This window comes from Aquarana catesbeiana, linkage group LG11 (genome assembly GCF_042186555.1).
Source record: "Aquarana catesbeiana isolate 2022-GZ linkage group LG11, ASM4218655v1, whole genome shotgun sequence".
Lineage (NCBI taxonomy): Eukaryota > Metazoa > Chordata > Amphibia > Anura > Ranidae > Aquarana > Aquarana catesbeiana.
Window position 1 is genome coordinate 168,100,528 of NC_133334.1, and position 24,042 is coordinate 168,124,569.

Below are 24,042 nucleotides of genomic sequence, written 5' to 3' on the forward strand. Positions count from 1 at the left end.
TCTCCCAACTCTTCAAACTCAACTTCCCGCCCTTACTGAACACCGTCCAAAAACTACTCAATAGCTGGAAAAACGGTTTACATTCCTGGTTGGGACGTTGTAACATACTAAAGATGATGATACTTCCCAAATTTCTCTACCTATTACAGGCCTTACCAATACACATTCCCGCAGCCTACTTTAGACAAGTGCATTCCCTATTCCTGACTTTCCTGTGGGCAGGGAAAAAACCACGCCTCCCAAGACAAACACTTTCTCTACCAAAACAACATGGAGGACTGGCCATGCCGGAGATCAAAACATACTACCTTGCAGTACACCTGAGTAGGCTTATCGATTGGTGCCGACATAGGGAAACCAAACTATGGGTGCAATTAGAGCAAGCGCAAGCTGAGATTCCCATCCATAGAGGCCCTTGGTGTAGCTCAACACTCCCCCCACGAATACGATCCCACCCAATGATCGGGAGCACTACGAAAACGTGCGCACGCCTAATAACAAAAACATCTCTCTCCACTAGGAACTCACCACTGAGGCCCATACTGGGAAACCCTCAATTTATGCCAGGAATAACAGACCCCACATTCCACGAGTTGAGAGACGCGGGGAGATATCAAGCCTCCCGTTTTAGTAATGGGGGAAGATGGGTGACACTAGCCGAGCTTTCGGACCCGAACGGCTCCTACCGTTTGGGATTTCCTGAGAGCTAACCAACTCTCACACTTTCTTAACAGTTTGACCCCCGTAACGGTAAATGACCCACCCCTCACTACCTTTGAAGAAATCTGTACGGAAAGCGGAGTGCTCTCGCACACACTATCTCTGACTTATAACTGGCTCATCACACCACCAGGGGACTACCAACATCCTAGCTTTGCTAAATGGGAGAAAGACCTAAATTGCCACTTTACTTCACAAAAACGAACACACATCCTCCAATTCATACATAAATCATCCATATGCACTAAATTTCAAGAAACTAACTACAAAATATTTACAAGATGGTACAGAACACCAGCACTGCTACACAAACTTTTCCCTGAGACATCGAAACTATGCTGGAGATGCCAACAAGACACAGGCACACTAATACACATTTTTTGGTCCTGCCCGCGGATAAGGCCTTTCTGGGAGGAAGTTCGCAAGATAGTACAAAAGTTTACTGACCGCAATGTCCCTGACGACCCTGCATTCTTCCTCTTACACGCTACAGATAGACCTGCCCGTATATACAAAAAGGTCAATCATACGCCACCTACTTGATGCAGCTAAAGTATGTATCCCCCTCAACTGGAAATCACCTAACCCGCCCTCCATCTCCTGTTGGCTTAGGAAAATAGACGAGATCAACAAGTTTGAAGACCTGATTCTTACGAATCAAAATAGAGGAGAATCATACACAAGGACCTGGCTCCTATGGAATGTGTTTCAACACTCAGAGGAGGGACAAGCCCTCCGCAGAGAAGACACAGGTACCTAATATGGGCCGAAATCCACTATTAGAAATTACGAATGGTCTCAATGGAATAAACTGAGGATTCCATGTTAGCGAATACTCCCCCCCCCCTTTTCTCTCTCTTCCCTCTACTCCTTTCTCTATGAAAATGAGAAAATGGAAAGATGCAGGATTCACAAAGGGCCATCTTATAGACCTTTGTACTCCTATCTGCATTAGAGGATTATAACAAGATAAGGTTTCAATATGAGAAACACGGTCAACATTCATAGTATCTAAATTTGGAGACGGTACAAATTCCGATTATCTGACAGTTATCAACTTCAACTAGTACTGCGTTACGAGATGCTTTTGGAATAGACAAAAGAAGGCTTTCTTTATGTTTTTTTTTTTGTAATTGCTTCTATCATGCTGTTACAATGTTTATTAATGTCATATCGGTCCCTGTGGACCTGTTTCTTGTGATAAATAAAAAATTAAAAAAAAAAAAAAAAAAAAAAAAAGTAATGGTGTATACCAAGTATATATTGTTGCAGATTATGAAAGATGTACCGTATTTTTTAGGACCATAAGACACACTTTTTTCCCCAAAAAAATATGGAGGAAGGCCACTCCCCCAGCATTACTAAACACTGTCTCTGAATACTGGATGTTAAACACTGATCAGGTGCCAGCCCAGCCACCCACTGCCGGGTACCAGGTGCCAGCCCAGCCACCCACTGCCGGGGACCAGCCCAGCCACCCACTGCCGGGGACCAGCCCAGCCAACCACTGCCGGGGACCAGCCCAGCCAACCACTGCCGGGGACCAGCCCAGCCAACCACTGCCGGGGACCAGCCCAGCCAACCACTGCCGGGGACCAGCCCAGCCAACCACTGCCGGGGACCAGCCCAGCCAACCACTGCCGGGGACCAGCCCAGCCAACCACTGCCGGGGACCAGCCCAGCCAACCACTGCCGGGGACCAGCCCAGCCAACCACTGCCGGGGACCAGCCCAGCCAACCACTGCCGGGGACCAGCCCAGCCAACCACTGCCGGGGATCAGCCCAGCCAACCACTGCCGGGGATCAGCCCAGCCAACCACTGCCGGGGATCAGCCCAGCCAACCACTGCCAGGGACCAGCCCAGCCAACCACTGCAGGGACCAGCCCAGCCAACCACTGCAGGGACCAGCCCAGCCAACCACTGCAGGGACCAGCCCAGCCAACCACTGCAGGGACCAGCCCAGCCAACCACTGCAGGGACCAGCCCAGCCAACCACTGCAGGGACCAGCCCAGCCAACCACTGCAGGGACCAGGTGCCAGCCCAGCCAACCACTGCAGGGCCAGGGACCAGGTGCTAAAGCAGAAAGGATGATGAAGCAGAAAAGACTAGCATATAAAATTCCTTTTAAACTGGAGGTAGTAAAAATATGCTAACATGGAAAAAGAGCAGCGGAGAGACATTTTGGGCCACCTCCAAGTGAAAAAATGATGAGTGGAGGAAACAGGAGGATCAGCTGCAAAAAGCAAATAAAAGTAAGTACACTTTTTGCGGGCATGTTGCAAAGTGGCCACAGTTAGAAGTGGCCATGAAAGAATGGATCACACATCATCGGAATAATGGCTTCTCAATCTCTACAAAAATTATAATATATGAAGCCAAACGCATTGCTGTAGAGAAAGGCATTCAGGATTTTACTGGATCACCATCGTAGTGCTACAGATTTATGAAGCAATGTGATCTTATGTGCACCAAAACTAGAATTGCGCAAAAAATGCCAAAAGAATATGAATCAAAGATTGTCTTTTCATAAATTTGTGATTGATGCTAGGAATAAAAATGGTTTTGAAATTGTCCAGATTGGGAATATGGATGAAGTCCTGCTAACCTTTGATGTGCCATCTAATAGGAATGTTGATCTGAAAGGTGCCACAACCATTACTATGAAAACCTCAGGACATGAGAAAACCCATTACACAGTTGTGTTGTCCTGCTGTGCAGACGGCACCAAATAGCCACCCATGCTAATTTTCCAAAAGGAAAACATTTCCAAAAGAAGCGATTCCACGAGGAGTTATTGTACATGTTCATGGCAAAGGATGGATGAAAATGGAATGAGAGTATGGGTTAAAAAAAGTGTGGTCCAAACATCCTGGAGGGCTTCTGCCTCATTAGTGCTTGACCAGTTTAGAGCACATATTAGGGAAACTACAAAAAAAAGTGCTTTAAAGAAGTGAAGACTCATCTAGCTGTAATTCCTCGGGGTCTTACCAGCCAGTTGCAACCTCTCGACGTTTCCATCAACAAGCCATTTAAAGTCTTTATGCAAGAAGAGTGGAACAAATGGATGGCTGCTGGTAATCATGATCTGACACCTACTGGACGAATGAAGAGGCCCACTATCACTCAAGTTTGTGAATGGATGAAAAAATCATGGCACTCAGTGAAGGAGGAAACTGTTGTACAGCCATTCAAAAAATGTGGCATTAGCAATGCCTTAGATGGAACTGAAGATTGTATCGTATATGAAGATAGCGAAGAAAGTGATGTCAGTGATAGTGAGCAGCTGAGCTTCATAAATTCTGACACTAGCGATGATGAGTTTCCTTGGGGTTCCCAGAAAACTAGAAGAGTACTCGAACCCTAAAGTCTCTCCTCATTTGTTAATGACAGTGATGATGGTCCTTAATGCCATTGTTGACTGCTGTTCACTTTACATGGTTGAAATATTCTGTTATATTTTAATAAATATTTCAGTACACCATTTGGGTCAGAATATTTTTTTTCTCGTTTTCCTCCTCTAAAACCTAGGTGAGTCTTATGGTCCGAAAAATACGGTAATTCTTGAAAATTTGTCTGAGGCCATTGCTTGTAGGGTATCTCTCTTTAGAATGTGTTTACAGCACAGACAACCATTTGATCCAAAGCAGAAGGTGCCTTTAAATTGCAACCAATGCTGTTGTGGGCGCTTACTATATAAGCTAGGTGACAGGGTCCTACCCAAAGTGGGGGCTCTGCGTGATACAGTTTTTACTCCTTTAGACAAAATTTCAGCGTAAATGGGCTAATTGGATAAAATTGGTAAATATTTCAAAACAATATTTTTTATCTTGTTTTACTCGCTACTATAGGGAGTAGAGAAAATAGAGTTAGGTACCTGGTAACTTTTTCTAAGAAGTCTTCCAGGGCAGCATCCGAGATAGGCTCCTCCTCCCTGAAAAAGGAACCACATTAGTCCACCATTATAAATTTCAGTCTTACCTGCGTGCCTCAGTTGTATTAAAGCACCGAAAGAAATCTCAGTAAGCTTAAGGCTCCCCCATTGTACCTGGTATTTGTCGTTTTAAGGGTGGGAATAAGTGCTGCCCTGGAAGACCTCTTAGAAAGAGTTACCAGGTACCTAACTATTTTCTCGAATCGTCTTCCAGGGCAGCATCCGACAGGATGTATCAAGCAATACTTACTAGGGTGGGGATAGAAACTGGAGCACCTAGCAACCAAATGCCTGGTCTTGGTCAGACAGCTGGTCTATACGATAGTGCCTTGCGAAGGTAATGAAGCTCAACCATGTCTTTGCCCTGCAGATCTGCTCCGGAGTTGACCCTGCCTTCTCTGCGACCGAGGTTGCCCAGGCTCTGGTTGTGTGTGCTCTGATCCCACCTGGAGGGGTGAGGTTTTGTGCCTCATAGGTTGTCTGTATGGTCATTCTTATGCATCTGCTGATGGTTTTCTTGGATGCCTGCTTCCCTTTGTTAACTCCCGCATAGGAGGACAAAAAAAAAAAAAAAAAGTCGTTCTTCGCCAATCCTTCGTTCTTTCGAGGTATGTTATGAGTGTGTTCCTTACATCTAGGTTTGTTTGAAGTGTCTCTTTTTTGCTGTCCATTTGGAAGCAAAGGGATGATGATATTTTGGGTTCTATGGAATGTTGAAGAAACCTTGGGTAGAAAGGCCGGGTCTGGCGAGAGAATGATTTTGTCTATATGTATTAGGCAGTATGGTACCATCATAGACAGGGCTTGGATTTCACTCTCTTCTGGCCGATACTAGGGCCACAATAAGTGCCATTTTTAGTGTGAGGTTTTTGTCTGAGCTATCTTCCATAGGGTCGAATGGGGGAGAGAGAAACCCTCTAAGCACAGTGGACATGTCCCAAATTGGAGTTCTATTCATTTTAGCCGGTCTAGCTCTTTTAAGTGACATTAGGAATCGCTTTATCAGCGCATGCTCTGCGAGTCTGATGTCCATGAACGAGGAGAGTGCTGCCATTTGTACCTTCAGCGTGCCTTGGGAGCCGTTCTTGTCTGCTCCATCTTGCAGGAAGTCCAGAATTGTTGAGATTAGCCCTCTGTTGGGAATCGGTTTGTTTTTGTTCCAGGAGAAACTTTTCCCTCATTTTCTCATAGATTGCCCTAGTTACAGGTTTCCTGCTGTCTAGGATGGTATTGATCACCTTGTTTGACAGCCCTTTGTTCTGAAATCTTACCCTTTCAGTAACCAAGCCAAAAGCTTCAGGATTCTGTGGTTCGGATGGTTGACTGGGCCCTGTGATAAGAGATCTGGCCGGTCCGTCAGTGTCAGTTGAGGTTGGATGCTGAGGTTCTTTAAGTGGCTGAACCATGCCCTTTGTGGTCAGTGCGGTGCTATTAGTATCACCGTTGCTCTCTCTGTCTTTAATTTTTTGAATCACTCTTGGTATTATGACAGTTGGAGGGAATGCATAACACAATTGCCATCCCCAGCTTTGGCTGAAGGCATCTACTCCGTTGTTGTCATCTGTGGGATCCAGTGAGAAGAATGTTGGTGATTTTGCGTTTGCTTTGGAGGCGAACAGATCTACCTTGGGTACCCCCACATTTGTGCTAAGGTTGTTTGATTCAGTGACCACTCAGTCTGTTTTATGGCCTTCTGGCTCAGGAAGTCTGCCAGCGTATTGTCTGTTCCTTTCAGGTAGATGCCCGATATTTATCTTATGTTTGATTCTGCCCATAGCAGGATTGTTTCTGTCAGTCTCATCAAGCTTTGGGACTTTGTCCCTCCTTGCCCGTTTAGGTATGCCACTGTCGTGGCGTTGTCCGATTGTACTTTCACGTCTATCCCCTGTACTGCTGGTTTGAATGCTTTTAATGCTTCCCCCACAGCTTTTAGCTCTCTCATATTTGAGGAGACTTGGGACCATTTGGAACTCCATTTTCCCTGTGTACAGAGGCCCTCCATGTGTGCCCCCCAGCTTAGTGGGCTGGCATTGGTGGTGATCCTGACTGGGTCGGATTGAGTCCATTTGCACCCTTCGATGTATTGAAGCGGATTGAGCCATCACTGGAGTGTTTGTTTGACTGTGGTCGGGACAGGAATGGACTTGTCTAGGGATGAGTGGCTGCCATCCCACTGGGACAGAATGTAATTCTGTAGAGGTCTCGTGAATCTACGCCCAGGTGATGGCTGGGATTGAGGATGTCATCAGCCCTAGTATTGCCATTCCTTGCCTGATTGTAATGGCGTTAGTCCCTCCTAGAGAGGTTACTGTCTGTGTGATTTTTTCGTTCTTTTCTTCTGTTAGGAAGGTTTTGGTTAGTCTGGAGTCCAGTACATAGCCCAAAAACACCACTCTCTGGCTGGGGTCATCTGATTTTTCTGCATTCACTATCCACCCCAGGTTTAGTAGATAGGACATACTTGTGCGCAGGTTGTTCTCTAGGGTCTCTGCTGAATCTGCAAAGAACAGTAGATCGTTTAGGTATGGTATTACTCCAATGCCTTGTTTTATACCTTTTAGCGCTTCTGCCATTATTCCTCTGTTGAGTGGTTTGAGGTTCAGCATGAGCCTTACCTTTTTCTTTGCAAAGATATGGGAATAAAACCCCCTCTTTTCCTCTTCTTGAGGTACATGGCGAATCACTTTCTGATCTAGTAGATTCTCCAGGAACTCCAAAAAGGCCTTTGCCCGATCTTCGTCCTTTAGTAGCATGGTTACTAGGTACTTGGTTGGGGAGCGGAAAATTCTATTGCATAGCCATCTGTTATGGTGTGTATGATGAATTTTTTGTTGCTTCCATCCATTGGTGGGCAAAAGCTGCAAGTCTGCCCCCCACCTGACAGTCATTGTTTTTTTGTTCTTTGGGTTAGGTGGTTTGAGGATGAATTCACCCTTGCCTTTTTTGTTTTGTTGTCCCAAGCGCTTCTTTGCTCCTGGCTTGTTGAACTTTTTGAATTGCCGATAGGGCGCCTTCCCTTGCTTCTTTTTGGGGAAAACCCTTGTATTTTGCTGCAGTCCTGTCTAGCACAGTTTCTAGTCCAGGCCCAAACAGCAGGTCTCCAGTGACTGGAATTCTGCACAGTCTGTTCTTAGAAGGGATATCACCTTTCCAAGACTTCAGCCACAGGGCTCTTCGGGCTGAGTTGAGTAGCGCTGTGGCCTTTGAAGATATTCTGACGGTTTCCACTGAGGCATACGCTAGAAAAGCTGCCGCTCTGGTCAGTGTAGGGATGGTCTTTATTAACTCCTCTCTAGGTGTGTCACTTTCCAGTAGTTCTTGTAGCTGGGTTAACCAGATTAGTAAGGTGCGAGCTGTGCAGGTGGAAGCTATTGCTGGATTCAGGTTCGCAGCCCTTGCTTCCCAGGCCCTCTTTAAAAGGGCTTCTATTTTCTTATCCATGGGGTCGCTTAAGGTACCGGTGTCATCGAAGGCCAAGTCAGATTTATTTGTGACTCTTGCCAGAGAGGCATCCACTTTGGGGCATTTAGCCCAGGTTTTGGTGTCTGTCTCTGTAAATGGATATCTGCGCTTGACTGCAGCTGGTATGAAGCGGTCTTCCCACTCTTTTTTGACGATATCTTTAAGAGTTTGGTGTACAGGAAAAGTTCTAGGTTTCCTGGGTTGCAGCCCTTTATACATCTTGTTGTGTAGTGTGAGCTCTGCAGCTTTTTGCTCTTTAATACCTAGCGTGTCAGCTATAGCTTTTAGAAGGTTATCTGTGTCTTCTGAGAGAAATAAGTTGCCCTCTGAAGTCGGATCTTCCTCGTCAGAGTCTGAGCAAAGGCCATCCTCTGATTCGGATTGTTCGGATTCGTCCGAATCCTCCTCTTGTTCTTGTCGTTCTGCCTGTTCCTTGAAGGAATTTATGTCCTGCTGGTAGACTGGGTACTGGTCAGACTGGCACTTGTTAGCGCTTCCAACTTCTCAATTGCTGAGCAGTGCTATGGTGCTCTTTATTTCTTTTTTGAAAGAGCTGAGCAGATCTTTCATGTAACCTTGCGATTCTTTGGCCACCATTTTATCTATGCATTTTTGACATAGGGGTTTTTTCCATTCAGGTGAAAACTGGTGGCTGCATGAAGCACATGCTTTGAGCTTTCCTTTCCTCTGGGGTCTTTGCCTGAAATCAAGCATAAAAAAGGTCCCCGTGAGGTAGGCGGTTAAAAAACTGCCTGTAAGTAGGCAGTTTCGCAGTGAGGCTAAGACAGGAGGTGACCCTGGAGTATTCTGGCTTACCTTTGAGCTTTCCTGGCATGCAGGATCTGCAGGGCAGGGTGGAGAAGCGTCAGACATGGTCAGCCACCAGGATCCTCTGCTTAGAGGAGCCTTTTTAACTGCTTCCTGCTTAAGCTCCGGCCCCGCCCCTAGCTGACCCCGTGCAGGTTGGTGGATGTACCCGCACATACCGCCGCTGCCCTCCTTCCTGAGCCTCCATTAGGGAGGGGGGCTCTGCTGCTGTGTAAAAAAAAAAATATATATATATATAATCTATCTCTATTTATTATTGTTTTAATTTTTTTTTTTTTTAAATTCCTGCCTCCCGGAAGTGATGTTACCGGAAGTGCCCCGTTTCGTTTTCTTCTAGAAGTTTCTGGTCTCCGGGAAAATGGCCGCAGACCGGAAGTGACGTTTTTCCGGTGTTATCTTGGTACCCCCCGCAGAGCCTCCACGAGGGAAACCAGCTTGTTCTGCAGGGTGTGCAGGACACCGAAAGCGGCGGCAAACAGAGGAATCGGGCGAGCGGGAGCCGACACTACCCCATGTAAGTTAAAAAGCGGAAGCTGTCCAACATCTACCCATTCGGTGGCGCCTGTGGCAGGGGGTAAAGCATTCCCCAGATTCTCACTCCACCTCTGTCACACTGGCAATGTCTTGCTTGTCAACTGGAGAAAGATCCCAGATGGAAGCTGCCGCAGGTCCCTCCACCAGCATGGAAAAAAACGGTATGGGGGGGAAATGCCAGTGCATTGTTCCAGCTTGAGGGGATCATTGCAGACCCCTCTGTAGGGGTGAAATCTCAGGCAGAACAAGTTTGTTCTAATTTGCTGCTCCTGCTCGCCCTCCCAAGGCCCGCTGGGCTGTACGGGATGCTGGCAGGGGGTCTCCTGCAACTAGCACAGAAACAAGTAAAATAACAAACATTTCTTGCAGCTCCTGTGGGTCCGGAGGAAACACAAACAACTGAGGCATGCAGGTAAGACTGAAATTTATAATGGAGGACTAATGTGTTTCCTGTTTCAGGGAGGAGGAGCCTATCTCTCGGATGCTGCTCTGGAAGACGATTCGAGAAAGCAGGGTTTTGGAGAGTGAAATTAGAGCGAGATTCCTTTTTCTATTGCTTATTTTATCTTTCAATAGATGTTCTCGTGGGGTGTTTGCAGTAATGTTCATAGCTCTATGCAAGATAGTACTAGGATAACCCCTGTCTTTTAAACGTCTAAATATAGCCTCTGCTTCATGTCTGTAATCTGTGTCCTCACTGCAAATTCTTTTCGGTCTCAAAAATTGTCCTACAGGAATTCCTCTCAGAGTATGTTTCGGGTGACTCGAGTCTGCACGTAAAAGCGTGTTACATAGTCAGGTTGAAAAAAAAGACACAAGTCCATCCAGTTCCACCTTAAAAACAATAAAATAAATATTGTACAGTCAAATATACCCAAAGTTGATCCAGAGGAAGGCAAAAAACCCCAGCAGAGCATGCTCCAATTTGCTACAGCAGGGGAAAAAATTCCTTCCTGATCCCCCAAGAGGCAAATCGGATTTTCCCTGGATCAACTTTACCTATAAACGTTAGTACCCAGTTATATTATGTACATTTAGGAAAGTATCCAGGACTTTCTTAAAGCAATCTGAGCTGGCCAGAACCACCTCTGGAGGGAGTCTATTCCACATTTTCACAGCTCTTACTGTGAAGAAACCTTTCCGTATTTGGAGATGAAATCTTTTTTCCTCTAGACGTAAAGTGTGCCCCCATGTCCTCTGGGTTGACCATAAAGAGAATAACTCAACACCAAGTTCACTATAGGGACCCCTTATATATTTGAACATGTTGATCATATCCCCCCTTATTCTCCTCTTCTCAAGAGAGAATAAATTCAGTTCCTCTAATCTTTCCTCATAGCTGAGCTCCTCCATGCCTCTTATCAGTTTGGTTGCCCTTCTCTGCACTTTCTCCAGTTCCAGATATCCTTTTTGAGAACTGGTGCCCAAAACTGAACTGCATATTCCAGATGAGGTCTTACTAATGATTTGAACAGGGGCAAAATTATCTCTCTCTCTCTCTCTGGAGTCCATACCTCTCTTAATACAAGAAAGGACTTTGCTCGCTTTGGAAACCGCAGCTTGGCATTGCATGCTATTATTGAGCTTATGATCTACCAAAACTCCCAGAGCCTTCTCCACCACGGATTCCCCCAGTTGTACTCCCCCTAGCATGTATGATACATGCGTATTCTTACGCCCCAAGTGCATAACTTTACATTTCTCAACATTAAACCTCATCTGCCACACAGTCGCCCAATTAGACAGAGCATTGTTACTTGTGCTGGTTTTCACCTTACCATCTCTACCTTCTAAATGGACATCCAAATAGTTAATGGACGTCAAGCCACTGTCGCCAGTAAATCTTAGATTTAAATCATTGTTTAGGTAGGACAAAAAATTATCCAAGCTACCAGCCCTATCCGAGGCTATGAATAGCAGGTCATCTATATAGACAGTAGAAGAAGGTATCAGTGCGACGGGGGGCTATCACATGAAAAAATGTGGGACCTCTCCCACCATTCCATGTGGAGATTAGCGAGGGAGGGGGAGAATTTGGCTCCCATCGAGGCCCCGCATTTCTCCAGGTAATAGTCGCCGTTAAACATGAAGTAATTGTGCGCAAGTATTCTTAACACTGTAAAATGAACTCCTGATAGGGCAAAGTATAGCCACTGTATTTGGACAGGAAGAATGACACTGCTCTCAGTCCCAGGGAATGAGGGATGCATGAATAGACACTTGTAACATGGCATGTCACCCATCTACATCCATCATTCCATTCAAAATCCCTGAGTTTGATTAGGAGAGGTTTAGTGTCCCTCAAATAACCCAACAGTGCAACCACTAAAGGCTGTAACTGGTGGTCAATCCATTGGCCTAAACATTCATTGTGAGCCTATGTCGGCTGCAATTGGCCTGCCTGTTAGGGGACTACATCCTTTATGAACTTTAGGTAGAAAATGGAAGATGGGTCTGAGTCATTCTGGGATGAACATGTCTCTTACTTTTTTGAGAAACTGCCGACTGTGACCCCTCTAATAATAATAGTTCCTTGGTAAATGATTGTGTGGGGTCACCTCTAAGACATGTGTATATGGCGGGGACAGACAACTGGCGGATGGACTCAATCCTATAAGCCTCGCTGTCCATAATAACTATTGACCCCCCCCCCCCCCCCCCCCCCGTCTGCATTTGATGACCATACTGTCATCAATCTTTGAGGATTTTTAATGCTGTTTTTCATCTACAGTGATATTATCCTGCATACCCTGTGCTACAGATTTTTGGCCAAGACGAGTCAGATCCCTCTTGATAAATCTCTGAAATAAATCCATATCCTTGCCACGGGAACCCACTGGGTAAAAATCTGATTTCAATTTAAATGGTATACATAAGGATTTGGGTTCAACGTGGCAAGGATCAGATTCAGAGGAGAATTCTGGTAAATCATTTAAACACACACACAAATCTAGAAAGGATAAATAGAAAAGTAGCCTTATGTGAGATTTATTACTGTCAGTAAGTTTTCTATATGCTTTTTGCTGGAAGGATTGCTTTGAATTAACATAATTAAAGCTCATGCATTTTAATCTCTCTGTCTCTCTCTCTATATATAGCATTTAATGACATGGCACCCCAGAATTTTTTCCAGAAAATCAAGTATTTTTCACAGAAAAGTATTGCAGTAACATGTTTTGCTATACACGTTTATTCCCTTTGTGTGTATTGGAACAAAAAAAAAAAAAGGGAGGAAAAAAAAAGAAAATTGGACATAATGTCACACAAAATTCCAAAAATGGGCTGGTCAAAATTCTTGGCACCTTTTCAAAATTGTGGATAAATAAGATTGTTTCAAGCATGTGATGCTCCTTTAAACTCACCTGGGGCAAGTAACAGATGTGGGCAATAAAAAAAACGACACCTGAAAGCAGATAAAAAGAAGAAAAGTTCACTTAGTCTTTGCATTGTGTGTCTGCCACACTAAGCATGAACAACAGAAAGAGGAGAAGAGAACTGTCTGATGACTTGAGAACCAAAATTGTGGAAAAATATCAACAATCTCAAGGTTACAAGTCCATCTCCAGAGATCTAGATTTGCCTTTGTCCACAGTGCACAACATTATCAAGAAGTTTGCAACCCATGGCACTGTAGCTAAACTCTCTGGGTGTGGACGGAAGAGAAAAATTGATGAAAGGTTGCAACGCAGGATAGTCCGGATGGTGGATAAGCAGCCCCAAACAAGTTCCAAAGAAATTCAAGCTATCCTGCAGGCTCAGGACAGCTTAAATGAAACGCTATGGCAGGAGACCCAGGAGGACCCCACTGCTGACACAGACATAAAAAAGCAAGACTACAGTTTGCCAAAATGTACTTGAGTAAGCCAAAATCCTTCTGGGAAAACGTCTTGTTGACAGAGATGACCAAGATAGAGCTTTTTGGTAAAGCACATCATTCTACTGTTTACCGAAAATGGAATGAGGCCTACAAAGAAAAGAACACAGTTCCTACAGTGAAACATGGTGGAGGTTCAATGATGTTTTGGGGTTGTTTTGCTGCCTCTGGCACTGGGTGCCTTGAATGTGTGCAAGGCATCATGAAATCTGAGGATTACCAAAGGATTTTGGGTCGCACTGTAGAGCCCAGTTTCAGAAAGCTGGGTTTGCGTCCGAGATCTTGGGTCTTCCAGCAGGACAATGACCCCAAACATACGTCAAAAAGCACCCAGAAATGGATGGCAACAAAGCGCTGGAGAGTTCTAAAGTGGCCAGCAATGAGTCCAGATCTAAATCCCATTGAACACCTGTGGAGAGATCTTAAAATTGCTGTTGGGAAAAGGCGCCCTTCCAATAAGAGACATGGAGCAGTTTGCAAAGGAAGAGTGGTCCAAAATTTCCGGTGAGAGATGTAAGAAGCTTATTGATGGTTAAAGAAAGCGACTGATTTCAGTTATTTTTTCCAAAGGGTGTGCAACCAAATATTAAGTTAAAGGTGCCAAGAATTTTGACCAGCCCATTTTTGGAGTTTTGTGTGACATTATGTCCAATTAGCTTTTTTTCCTCCCTTTTGTTTTGTTCCAATACACACAAAGTGAATAAACATGTGTATAGCAAAACATGTGTTACTGCAATACTTTTCTGTGAGAAATACTTGATTTTCTGGAAAAATTTCTGGGGTGCCAACAATTTTGGCCATGACTGTATTGTAGTAGAAATTTGGGCTTGACCGTTTAAAGTCGCATCAAAGTGGCAACATCATGTGAGACAGGCCTCAGCAGATCTGATATTGATTTAATCAGAGCAGTTTCCATGTGTAGTGAGTATCCACTAATTCACCAGCTTTTCAATTATCCAATTAAGTCCACCTCGTTTACTATGTAAAAATTGTATTGGCATGTGCATATAAAATTCCTGTCCATTGCCTAAAGAGTCAGCTATGAGTAAGCGCCAGTAGTTATGGTGCGAAACATGTCAGCTGTGGCTTTGATCTTTTGCTGTATGGTTTAACCAATAAAGAAATCGTTTGAGTGCGGCCATCCGGATTGAATTATTTTCTATATGCTACTTTGCATACTGAGCCATCACCATTATTTGGGAAGATTTTTTTGTGACCAAGACACCAGGAGCGTGTTCCTTTCCCTGTTTGTCCATTTATCCAGACATAGGTGACCTAATGGGGGGGAGGCAAGAGAGTTGCCCCCTGCATAAGGCTCCATTCACACAGAGTCAACTTTGGATCCGACTTCAAGTCACCCCAAGTCGCGCTACATGAAAAAAATCCATGTAAGTGAATGGATCTGTCTTAATGCACACTACTGCAGTCGCTCCGACTTCAGAAAAAGTTCCTGTACTACTTCAATCCGACTAGAAGGCGACTTGTACCCATTGATTTCAATGGAAGTTGCCTCCAAGTCGGATCACCGTTCATACTGAGGTTTACAGGAAGCAGAAAGGAAACAAAGTAAATGACTCCACTAAACAGCCACCCCCCTCCTCCTCACACACAGCTGATAAGCTCTGATTGGCCACTTGTAAAGTTCCCTGTCCTGGAGGCAACTTAAAGTTGTGTTGTAAGTTGCCCCAAGTCGCGCTGCGATTCATACTCAAGTCGTGTTCAAGTTGCCTCCCAAAGTCGTGAATGGGCTCTAAAGGTTTGGATCAGTGAATGGGAGGCTAAAGGCCTTTGGAAGAATACCGATAGGGCCTAAACTTGACCTCTGATTGTACTCAAAGCCAATTTGATTTCCACAGCTGACTGTAAAAAAAAGAGAACTCTCCCAATCACATTTCCGAGGATGCCATTTTCTGGCTTCACCAAGCAATACAAGTCTTCCAGACCTTATGATAAATCTTCCTAGTGACAGCTTTTCTAGCATTCACTAGAGTAGACACTGGTCCCAAGATGCCACGGTCCTTTAACACCCTGGCTTTAATAGCCATGCCGCCAAATTTAGAGACTGTAAATTGGGGTGGAAAATAGGACCTTGAGACAGTAGATCGGAGCGACGTGGAAGCGTCCATGGCCCATCTACTGTCAGTCTCACAATGTCAGGGAACCAGGGCCTTATTGGCCAGGCTGGTGCCACCAGAATGACTGGAACCCCCTCTCCCCGAATCTTGCGCAACAAATGTGGAGGGAGAGGGATCGGAGGGAAAGCATAAACCAGGGAGTACTGGTTCCATGGAACTATCAGAGCATCTGCTCCAATTGCCAGAGGAGCTCTTGTTCAAGACACAAACTGCTGTAGCTTGTTGTTGAATCTGGATGCCAGTAGGTACACTGGTCATCCCAATGTTGGCAAATTTCCTGGAACACCTCTGGGTGTAGGGACCATTACCCCCGGGCAGATCTGCTGGTGGCCGAGATAATCTGCCTTCCAGTTCTCTCCTCCGGGGATATGGACTGCCGATATAAAAATGACACATGTCCCTCTGCCCAGGCTAGTATGTAGTTCACCTCCTTTAGAGCTGAATGACTCCTGGTACCACCTTGGTGGTTTATATAGGCCACAGCCGTGGCATTGTCGGACTGAACCCTGATGTGGCAGTCCTGAATCTCCACCGTCCAGGACCGTAGGGCCAGACGTACTGCCCGTAACTCTAGGACGTTGATGGGCAGGGTCTGCTCTGTCCCTGGCCATTTCCCCTGAGCTGTGAGCCCATCTAGGGTCGCTCCTCAGCATGAGAGACTGGCAAATATAGTCAGTACTCTCCAAGGTACAGGGAGAAAGGATTTTCCCTATGGCAGGTTCTGATACTGCAACCACCAGTTTAGGCTTAAGCATGCCTGAGGAGATAAGCACATTGGATAATGCAGGGCTTATCTTCCCGTGTTCCAAGCCAACAAGATGTCTTGTTGTAAAGGCCTGGAATGGAACTGGGCATAGGGTAATGCCTCGGAGGATACCATCCTCCCTAGAAGACTCATACAGAGCCGAATGGAGGGTTGTCTAGTGCCCTTTATCCGACGCACCTGATCCTTCAGGGAACAGATCCTTATAGGTGGCAAGAATACTCTTGCCTGGACCGTGTTTAGGAACAGACCTAAATACCTTAGACTTTGAGCTGGTCTCAAGGCTGACTTTTCGTTATTTATGATCCAGCCTAAGCTTTTCTAATAGCGTACTGTGTATATTGTGCTCTGTTCTAGAGCCTGTACTGAGTTCTCTGAGCAGGAGGTTGTCCAGATACCCGAGCACCAGGATCTCTTGGGCTCTTAAAAGACCCAGTACTGGTGCTAGGACCTTTGTGAATACCCAGGGAGCTGTAGCAAGCCCTAAGGGTAGAGCCACAAACTGAAAATGACGTCCTCTACTACAAAACATAGGAACCTCCCCCCCTGGGGTGAGGTTACTACTGAGCGTACAGACTCCATCCGAAAGGATTCTATCAACAGATACTTGTTCAGTTACCTTATGTCCAAAATGGGCCTTGTCCCCGTTTGGTTTCTGAACCGTAAACAGGTTTGAGTAAAACCTTGTGCCCCTTTCGAATACAGGAACCTCTACAATCACTCCTTGATGCACTAGATAATGTAGTGCCTGAAGCAATAAGTTTCTTTTTTGGAGGATCCGAGGGAACACTGGGTCTTAGAAACCTCCGAGGGGGAACCCTCCGCAACTCCAGCTTGTAACCGCGAGACATAATTGAGGTGACCCACTCGTCCTGAATTGTTGTTTTCCATGTCAGTAAAGTGCAGCAGCCTTCCCCCCCACACGACTGAGTGGGGGTGTCCCCTCAAAAGGAGGACTTGGTGCTGGGTTTAGAAGAATTTTGGACCCAGGACCTTTTCTGGCCCTGGCCTTGCCCCTGGCCCTAGCGCCCTGTTGGCGGCGAAACCGCCCTGACGCTGAGACATTTGAGCAAACAGTCCCTGGGTTTTTAAACGAGGGACATCTGGCGCTTTTCTTCACAGGAAGTGGAGAACTCTTCCCTCCTGAAATCTTTTGGATATATTTGTCCAAGTGACCACCGAATAAACATTCCCCATGAAATGGGAAACCTGCCAATAACTTCTTACAAGAAAGCTCGGCTGACCAGTTCTTAAGTCATAAAAGTCAAACAGCAAAACAGCGCTGGAGGAATATCTGTCTTACTTTCAGGCAGATCATCCTCCTGGTTAGGCCTATCAGGCCGTTTGACCTGATCCTTTACGTACTGACAAATACCAATTGCTGCAACAGCTGGCTGAATAGCTTTACTGGCCAAAGAAAAAGGAAGCCTTTAATAAAAACTCCAATTTCTTGTCAACAGGGTCTTTCAAGCCCTGTACGTTATCTACCAGACAAGTTACTACCGGACTGCATCTACGGCTGTGGCATGCTCCATTTTTCTTAAACTGTACATCCATGGGATATAAAAGGGAAAACCTCTTATGAGGAACAAAAGTCCTGTCAGGATGTTCCCAAATCAGCATACACCGTCTGTTCTAATAGGGGGTGTACAGGGAAAGTCTGTGCAACCTGAAAAGGCCTCAAAGATCCCAAAGAGGACCAGGGGGCTCAGTCATCTCTGCAAGAGGCAACTTAGAGGCAGAACGAACCATTTCGGTCAGAGTCAGGATCAAAAACCTCTGCGACTGAGAGGCAGACATTGACTGGATATCTTCTTGTCCAGATTGTGCGGAACCAGACTCATCTGCCAGGGACTCCACCGAAACCTGAGCTTTAAGCTCTTCCCCATCCTCAACTCATTCCTGCTCCAGACTAGGAGACTCCAGGGAGGGGGATCCGTCATGCTTCCTGCCACCCTGCAGGATGGAGGCAAACATGCCAGCAATCCTGTGTTCTAACCCGGCTAGGGCTGAGGACAATTCATCCTTAGTGATAAAGGGTGAAGCAGCAGTGTTGACTGTAGGCACAATACCAAATAGGCGCAGCGGCTCAAATTGCTCGGAAGCCTCTGGTCCTTCAGGGGACACCACACTAGGGATACGACTAGGTTCATCTTCATCGGGAACTACTGACGACATAGGTGTGTCCTTCCATGTGGCGTTAGTCTCGCTCCTCTTTTTGGAAGACATTTAAATAGCCACAAAGAGTACTTGGGGGTAGTATTAAATCACCTCAGAAGGGAGACCCTTTAATACGGTTCACCAAGCCCCTCCCTATGCAACAATCCTGCCAAGCACCTTTAGCTTGCCAAGCAACACCTGGTGACTCACGTGACCCGGAGTAAGGAAAAGTGAACCACTGTAAATGTCTGTTCAGAGCCTGCTCTGTGTCCCACAGATGCCTTCTGGAAGCACCACATGGTTGGCCTACCAGCTTAAATAAGCTGGGGGTGCACCAGAATGTTCTGTGCGTGCACATGCATGTTCATGGTCCTGGGAAACGGGCGTGATTGTATTCACATACGTGAATCTTCGTGCGCCCAGATAAAGGTTACGGTGCATGTGCGGCAAAACCAAGTGTGCCTTGGCCACCAAACTGCTGAGACCAGCGGCGCTCTTTGAAACGCACGTGCGCCATGGTGAACCAAGCGAAATGACGCACCATCATACAGGTAAAAAACAGCCAGACACGCAAAAAAGGTACACTTACTTTGCAAACACCCACATCTAGACCAGAACTCCCCCATATGGACACCGCACACAGGTGTCCAGCCTTAGCTAGCTTGACTTATTGTTACAATCACTGGTACACACCACAATAATAAAATAAAGGGGTTTCACTTACCCGTCCAGGCGCAGGGCCACTTAGAAACTCACGGCGAGTTCCTGTCACTTGGACCTTCAAGAACTGGATACACTTTCATGTTTAGGGTCCACTCCCTTGGACCCTTCACAGCACCCTGCAGGAAATTACTTAGCGCTGTAGAGTCCAGGATTTCCACTCCACAGGGTCCAGCGCCCAGAGGCCACATTAAAGGCAAAACCTTGCAGGATTTTGAGTCTTCTTTGCTAGGCTCGGGTACCATTTATCTAAGCATAAAAGCCTGTGTCAAATGGATCTGATCGGTCAATCCCTTGATTCATTTTGGAATCATTTGTGGGACTAGAGATCTGGAGCTCAGAGAGCTCAAACAAACCCTGCCATCCACCTTGCAGTCACTGGTTAAAAAAAAAAATATATATATATATATATATCTTCCTGTATAGGAGGAGTTATATAGGGGATCACTTCCTGTCTGAAGATCTTTGGTCTACCAGTGTCCATTCACCTAATGAAGTATAACCCAGCAGGTAATGAATATTATATCAGTCCCATGATATATGAAAAATAAACAAATATGAAGGGCATTCCCTAGGGTCCTTTCCTTTTTGCAGCTGGTACCCATAGTGCTTCCTAAAGGGTTTTTCTTTTTTTTTTTTACACACTTTAAGGAAACAGTGTGTGGGGAAATATAAAAAGTCAGATTAGTTTGTCTTATTCCTACTAGGACTAAACTGGATGAAGGATTTGGACTACCTAATTGCTAAACAGAGCAGTTGCCCTAATAAATATCGCAGGACACCCTTGCGATCCCTGCTATTTTGAATGGCAAATTGCAATGCGATTTTCACCTGATGAATGACAGTAAAGACACGCTAACAGAATCGCGGGATGCCCAAAAGAAGTTCTTGTACATTTTTTTTGGGAGTCTGGTGTCCCGCAAAATGGAACACCACTCAAGATTAGCATTAATTGATTTAGGTATTAGAGTTACGGCAAATAATGTCAACTACATATCATATAATTTTTTTAATTAGATGTCCTTGGTATCTTACCTTTTCCCTACCCACTTATCTTGTCAAGTTATTTTTTTTTTTTTTCGTCTCTCCTTCAATATCCCATTTTTGTTGAGCAGGGCTCCAGTGGGATTACCAGGAGGATGCCCACATAATAATTGGGTGTCAGAGAAGCCTGGTAAAGCCAAGTTCCACCCAAAAGAGGAACTTGCGCTTATCCGATCCCCCCCCCCCCCGGTGCCACATTTGTCACCTTTCTGGGGGAGGGAGAGGGTACCTGTTTTTACAGGTACTCTGTCCCCACTTCCGGGAGACCGGGCCGCGGTGAATTATGTCAGCAGCTTGGCCCCCTCCTCCCTCCTTTTCTACCGGGCCAGCGAGTGCACTAAGCCCATGCGCAGTAGGGACGGGTTCCCTTACCCACAATGGCAGCGGCAGCATCCGACAGTGCTGGACTCTAGGACAGGTAAGTGTCCTACTGTTAAAAATCAGCACCTACAGTATGTGTAGCTGCTGATTTTTAATTTTTAAAGGGGTGGGCGGGTCTCCACTTTAAGCAAAAGGACTTAAGATTATATCAAAACATACAGATTTAGATCTAATTTGGTAAATCTGGATTATATTGCATTAGTGATTTATATATGAACAAAGCACTTAACTGTGGTATATTTTGGGCACCTATTCTGATAAGTATTTTTTTTTTATAGGATCTTTTCATCATCAATTTACATATCATCTTAGATATATTGCAGAAAATGCACGAAGGTAAAAAACCTTCTGCCTTTAGATTTACTAAGTTTTTAAAGAAAACATCACCTTACCTACTGTGAAACATGGATGAGGCTCGATTAGGTTTTGGGGCTGCTTTGCTGTGTCTGGCATGGGGTGGCATGTTTTTTCAAGACAGTATAATCTCAAGACCAATCAAGGTATTCTGCAACAAGTGTACTCGCAGGTCATAGGTCTTCCAACAGGATAATGTCCTAAAACACAGTTAAAAAGCAACAAAGAATACAATAGCTAAGGCCCGGTTCAAACTGATGCGCCAATCTCTCAGACTTTGGAGCACTTGTCGGATCAGAAGTCGGACCCCATTCTGTGCAATGAAACCATTCTAAATCGGAGCGAATTGAGTCACTCTGACTTAGAAAAAAGTTCATGCACTACTTTTGGTCCGACCTTCGTAGGACTTGAATTGACTTGTTAAAGAAACAGCACGCAAGTCAAGCCAAAGTCACGTTGGGGTCAAAGTCGCGGGCAGTGTAAACACGGGCTTAAAGAACAAAACACTGGACTACTATGAAAAATTCTGGTATTCTCTAAAGACATGGTGGAAGTGATATGCATTTAAGGGGTTGTTCAGAGTTATCAGAACCCGTGTCCAACAGTCTCACCCTGCTGGCACTTTGTTCCACAAGCTGGAAAATCTGTGCTGGGTGATTATTGACACCAATTTGGGACAGTGGTTGGGAACTCATAGTGCCATCTATCACAGCAGGGTCTCTGTTGTAAAGGATAGGTTCAGCTTTCAAACATGTTACACCAGTATTTAGGATGTAACATGTTCATGCAGAACCACCCCTCTCCCCTTGCTAACCAGCCTCCTCCTATGACAGTGGGTGGAGGTTCCGCTCCCCCACAGCCGCTGCCATATTTTAAAATAGGTGTGGCTGTGAAGGGCTCTGCCCACAAAGCCACGTTATACATTTACAGGGCTCTGTTGTCACCAGGAACATACTAGAGTCTACACTGGAATATTTCCCCTCCATTCCTGTTCTGATGGCAACCCCTAACTTCAAATTTTTTTTCCCCAACTTTTAGTGATAACAGTAAGAACATTAATCTCCCTAATGGGAGCCCAGACAGCAGTATAAAATGTTCCCTCCCAATCTATCCAAAAAGCCCCAAGCATATATTTTTATATTTTCTGAAAGAAAGGGCCCCGGGAGAATAAAATGGTGGCAGTAGCACATATCCCTTCTTAATCTTCACAAGCTCTTAGAGAAATTTGGGTCCTTATCGGGAAATAAAATAAACTCCGCTAAATCAGAAGCCCCATCAATCAATATCCCTCCCTTGGAAGTGTATCACCTCTCAGAAAATGTTCCCTACGCATGGAAAACCCACGCCATTAAGTAGTACACCTTACTCCCCGATACAAATCTTTATATGACGCAAACTTTAGGCCCCTGTTCACGAAAATTCAGTCTCTCCTGTCTAAATGGAGACACAAACCAATATCTTGGTTTGTACAGATTACCTCGATCAAAATGACCATACTACCCAAAATACTGTATTGCTTTATGACCCTACCAGTGCCCATCCCATCGGTACAGCCTAGAAAACTCCAGACAGATTTTACATTTCACGTGGTACTATAAACACTGCATAGCCAGCTCAATACTTTATGCCTCTCGGAATGAGGGGGATTTGGCTTTCTCAAACCTCCTCTGTTACAATTACGCTGCTCAATTAAGAGCTATTGCATACAGGGACACCCTTCCGGCCTATTATCGCTGGACCCAAATAGACAAAATTGTGGCTAGCCCCCCCCATCCACCCGAACAATTTATTGTGGAACACCAATGCTGATGTCCCTTCCACTTCCCTACTACATACTATGAACTTGCTGCGTACTATATGGAAACAATTAAATCGTAGTGCCCCACTTCAATCTGAGGCCTCCTTAGTTACAGCCTCTTTCTACAACCCTAAGTTGTCCAATAGTTTAACCGATCAGATGATCTCTCCTTGGTTGCAGAAGAAACTCTTCCACTATGAACAATTTGTGAATCCGGTGACTAGGGTACTACTATCCTTTGACGAACTTAGAACCAAGCACGATCTCTCCCGTACGGTTTTCTTTGGGTACCTTCAAATACAGCATTACGCTCACACTTTTACCCCAAGTCTTCAGTTCTCCACACCCTCCCTATTTGAAGGATTAGTCTTATCTGGCCCCTCACAGAAAGGATTGACCTTGGACATATATAAAATTCTAAATTCTTCTGACAGAGTTTCATTAGGGAAACATAGTTATATGCGTAAATGGGAGGAACATCTTGGGGAGGAACGGTCTCCTGAACAATGGAGAACTATATGGTCCTGTGCAGCTAAGAGCTAAATGCACACTTTATAAAGAGAATACTTACTTAGAAGGTTCTTTTTCGTTGGTACATGACACCATCTTGCCTACGTGCCATATACCCATCGGCTTCGGACTGCTGCTGGAGATGCCTTCAAGACCGAGGCACGTTACTCCATATTTATTGGAACTGCCCATCTCTTCAGCCTTATTGGCGCTCGGTACAGGGGCTTCGCCATCGGCTGTTTGAAGTAGATATTCCCCGCTCACCTAAGCGGTTTCTACAGGGTCTTCTCCCTCCTAAACTCCCTGGGCTAGCAAAAAAAAAATTGGCCACACATACTCACAGCGGCTAGGTGTCTAGCGGCCCTTCACTGGAAAAAGCAACATCCCAGCACTTTCAGATCTCTATGCCAGAATCAAAGATGTGGAGCTTATGGAGTCTATGTCAGCCCGCTTGGAGGATCGGTGGCTCGACATACGGCGATATGGGAGGGCTGGTACCTCCAAATAGATCCCCCTTGATTGCTTGAGCTTCCCCCTGCTTTATGCAGCAAATTTGTACAAAGCCCAGGAGTGACAAGTCTAACTGGTTGGATTTTATTAATTAAACTCATTTTCTCCTTCCCCACCCCCCATATCAGTTTTCAGTGGTTCAGATGCGATTCTGAAACATTCAGGGACGAGACTACCCTTTTGTTCAATGCAAAGTTAGTACTTGTGTGACTTTCAATCTGCCTTTATATGTTAGAAACGCCGTTCCTTCACTTCTGTGCAAATCTGTCTTCTAGCCACTTCTATGCAAAACTTGGTATGAATGGCATCCTATGTA

The 24,042-nt window shown here is 45.3% G+C and overlaps 1 protein-coding gene across 5 annotated transcripts in view; it reads right to left on the reverse strand.

Annotated features, from left to right (window-relative positions):
* The window catches only part of NUTF2 (nuclear transport factor 2), a 177,201-nt gene that overhangs the window by 123,167 nt on the left and 29,992 nt on the right, over nucleotides 1-24,042 (reverse strand). Inside the window, exon 2 of one of the 5 annotated variants that reach the window (XM_073605027.1) lies at nucleotides 4,597-4,653. The exons of the other annotated variants lie outside the window; for them this stretch is intronic. The gene's annotated coding sequence lies outside the window, so the exon portion shown is untranslated. The remainder of the gene's footprint in view (nucleotides 1-4,596; nucleotides 4,654-24,042) is intronic. 5 annotated transcript variants of the gene reach the window in all.